At 48.4% G+C, this 3995-nt stretch overlaps 1 pseudogene; it reads left to right on the top strand.

The window, feature by feature from the left end:
• The first annotated feature begins 2555 nt into the window (after positions 1-2555).
• LOC103273911 lies at positions 2556-3543 on the top strand (annotated as a pseudogene).
• The last annotated feature ends 452 nt before the right edge of the window (positions 3544-3995 follow it).

Raw genomic sequence — 3995 nt, 5'->3', positions numbered from 1 at the left:
GAGGCACCCCCCAATCTGTGTCAAGGCCCTAGAGGAGCCTGAGGTGTGGGGCAGGTGTTCTGAAGTGTGCACGTGGGGTGGCATGAATAGGATGTAAACTTGACTCCTAGCAGAGAAATCAAGCCTGCCTTCAGAGCTGGTAATTAGTAATGACTATTGTGGGCATCATTGTCACTAATTATAGGTGTCTTTGTGTCTGTCCTCAGGCTTGGAAAATGGGAATCTCCCTGATTCTGTGGGACTTCAGGCCCCCAGAGGGAAGCAGAAGGTGGAGATCTGTGGGCAGGCCTGGGCAGTGGTGGTCACTCCTCCACACTACCCCTGGGGGTCTCAAGAGAGAGTAGAGGACCCTCCAGTGGCCTCTGGGCTGTCTATGTCTGGGGAAGTGGTAGGGCTGGGTCAGGAAGTGGTCTCAGCAGGAGTGGAGAGAGGCAGCAGAAGCAGGGCAGGACTCCTTTCCCATGCTGGAGGTTGAGGACAAACTGGCCCAGGGTGACCCGGGAGCCAGGGCAGGCCTGGGGGTCCCAGTGGCTTAGCCTGGCTTAGTGGGACTCCTCTTTCTGGCTGCTGTCCCCGCTCCTGTGTACTCTTCAACTTTTCACTCAAGTCTGGAAGTCTTGGTTTTCTCTCTTTCTGGCAGAGCTGAGGTAATTGTATCCAAGTTTTCCAGAGGGAATCCTGTAAAGCCATATCTAGCGAATAAAAATAATCCAAACAATAGGGATCACATGGGTTGAAGAGGTCGCCTCATGGCGATTGTGCAGTTTTGAGCATAAGCAAAAATTAAGTTGAAATCATTTTTGGCATCTGAAGTGGTGTTTGGTTTTACTTTTGTAAGTTGCCAAAGTTTTCATTCATTTGCACCCTTTCCTTCTTGTGTTAAGTAATGGAGGATTAAAGAAAACAGTGTCCAGTGGCTTAACATAAATTGTGTCCTCTTACTCCTCCCTTCCAGTGGGTGTCAGCTGTGGGGGGAAGTGGCTGCACATTTAATTCTCTGCAGGGGCATTGACCTGTCTGCTAGCTCAAATGATCCATTTTCCTAGGTCTGACTGTGAAATCCTGGCTCCAACTTTGGGCTGCTGGGGAGTTGTGTGGGGTCATGTGGGGTCCTGGGGAAGATAGCCCCCTCCTATGTTGCTCCCCACAGGATAACTCACTGCCCTGGTGACCCCAAGAAACCTCACTCCCCAAAGGAGGTGCAGGAATCAATCCCCACCAACCATGCAGGAGCAGAGAGACAGAGAGAGCCTGATGGGTTTTGTTTTAACTTTTCTTGTAGTTTGAAGGAAAGCCTACTTCTCTGAAAGAGGTCCTGCCACCTTTCAGATCTCACACTATGGAAAAAGATCAGTCACATTTTGTCCTGGCTGCCAGAATGAGAGATTTACAAGGTGTCCCTTCAGAAAGAATTCCCAGTAGAGTCCACGCTGAAACGTCTTCTTCTCCAGTACAACCAAAATGATTAGAAAAGCGCAAAGTACATTTTGCAGTGATTAGGCAAAAATAAAATCTAGTCACAGAAAACTTTTATCTGTGACCTTCTCCACCAAGCTAAATAGTCAAAGAAATCTGCTCATTTACAACTTTCTCAGAGTCTGAATTTCCTTTGCTGATCTAGCACACTGACCAGTTTCTACATGGAGGGTGGTCACTTTTTACAGTCATTTTGAATACAGATGTGTGCTATTTGGGAACTCTGCATGTGCAGATAAAATTGTGAATTTCTGTCTGGAGAATTTATGGTAGTAACGAGGTCTAATGATGTTGTTAGAAAGAAAAAAATGTTATTTACCAAAAAAACTTGATGGGATAATTTGACTTGCTGTGTTTTACAACTGATGATAAGAAGAATGTTGATTGCAAATAAATCACTGCCTCTAAATGCCTTCAAACAGTTTGTGTTTGCTCCCTTCAGATCAAAGTTAAACTTGGGAGATTATGTAAACTGGACTGGGCCCAGGAAACAGCTGTTTCCCTCCTGGCAGTGCACAGCTTCCAGTCTAAGCATTAATATTTTACAGGATAAGCCCAACTTTTGTATTTTTTAATATGGTGTTTTGTTATTGTTGTCAATCATGGCCAGGATTAAAATTTTAAATTATCTGTCATTACTAAAGACCTTTAAGTGTGGGTGAAACATTATATAGAGGCAAATTTGGGAGATAAGAGGCTTGAGCTTTCCTTTTCAATCATTAGTGGGTTCAGGCTCCAGGAAAACCAGGGTAGTTTATTTTTAGCTACTCCCCTTGGGGTGAAGGGAGGAGACCTGGGCAATGGGCTGTTTGCATTTGGAAAAAATGACTTTATCTGCCTAGGTGAAAGGTTTTATCCTCTAGCTAGTGTGAGATAAACTTGGAGATATGGGTTGTGGAGCAGTAGGTTTTGGAGTGGCTGGTGGTGGGGAGGTGGGCATCCAGGGGACCATGTGGGACTGCGGCTCCTGCATGCCCTTCCAAAGAGGTGTGCTTGCTGTAACTTTTCTAGAATGACAAACAATCGATTTTTGCTGTGGGTGGAAAGGGAGGCTCCTGCCTCTGACCCTCCTTTCGCCCATGAAGTGGATTGAGGGGCCTTCCCGTACCAAAAAACTGAAGGCTTTGTGCCTACAGCAGCAGCTGCTCCAGACCTCTCTGGCCCCGGGTCTCTCTCTTTCTCTCTCACACCTCCCTCTTCCCTCTGGATGCTGGCCCTGCGGGTTGCTGCAGGGCTTCAAGTATGAGCTCAAGGACAACCCCAGGGTGACCAGGCCACCTTTGTCATGCACAGGACACCTGCCTATAACCCCTATGTCCAGTTCCAGTATGAGGACCCCCGGGTGGTCCAAGAACGCACACACAAGAGCACCAGCATACTCAAGGCCTCACTGAACGAACACTGCAAGAACCCCTACTCCACCAAGGATGAAAAGATCATGCTAGGCATCATTAGCAAGATGACCCTCACGCAGGTCTCCACCTGGTTCCCCAACGCACGCTTGCGCCTCAAGAAGGAGAACAAGTTGACGTGGGATGTGAGCAGCAAGGACCAGGAGGACTGTGCCCTTTTTAGCAGTGACACGAATGGCGACCCAGAGAAGGCCGAGAATGACAATGAGATTGATTTGGAGAGCATCGACATCCACACGATGGCGACCAGAGCAACGAAGACAATGAGGACAAGACCGAGCTGTGCGAACATTGCAGACTCAGGACTCAGCCTCGCAGCTGGCGACAGCTGAGGAGCTCAAGCCCCAAGACTAGCCCCTGGACTCTGCCAAGGAGGGCCTGGAGCCCGGCAGCATGCGCCTGCTGAGCCCCAACTTTGCGGCGGGCGGCCTGCAGGGAGTGTCCCACAGCAAGCCCAAGATCTGGTCTCTGATGGAGACCACCAGGAGTCCCTCAGGCACACCCAAGACCTCACCGCCTCCGCCCACTGGCCCTACAGACCCGCACCAGCCCTCTGTGGGTGCTGCACCAGCAACCCGCCTTCCTGCCCAGCCACGAACTGTACACCTGCCACATTGGCTTGTCCTCCAACTTATATCAATATTTTTTATCATGAACAATAATTTTTCTGGATTTATTGTAAAGACAAGGTCTCACCAAGGTGCCTATGCTGGTCTTGAACCCCTGGGCTCAGGCAATCCTCTCGCCTCGTCCTCCCAAAGTGCTGGAATTACGGGCTTGAGCCACCATGCCCTGTCTAGCCAGTTGTTTTTATGTCAATTGTGCCTGGATTGCAAATAGGCAAATTAATTAAGTAGACACTCTAAAAATATGAGTGGAAAAGTTGTTTCTGTGTAAAGATAAGTTGCATATTTGGAAAGAGTAGCAGGTCAAATGGTAAATGCTTTAATTCTGCTGAGTTAAGTGTGAGTAAAGCAACCGTGAAAGATAAGACTCCCCTTCCCTGTAACTGGAAATCAGAGATGAGATATCATGAATGCTGCTTGGGTGAGAAAAATGACATGGAATGCCAAGTAAGGGATTCGTGCTCAGAGGGAGTGCCTTGGC

The sequence above is a fragment of the Carlito syrichta genome, unplaced genomic scaffold (assembly GCF_000164805.1).
Source record: "Carlito syrichta isolate Samal-C Ts95f unplaced genomic scaffold, Tarsius_syrichta-2.0.1 Scaffold314299, whole genome shotgun sequence".
Taxonomy (NCBI): domain Eukaryota; kingdom Metazoa; phylum Chordata; class Mammalia; order Primates; family Tarsiidae; genus Carlito; species Carlito syrichta.
The sequence above is the reverse complement of the archived record's forward strand: the minus strand, read 5'-3'. Positions and strand labels throughout refer to the sequence as shown.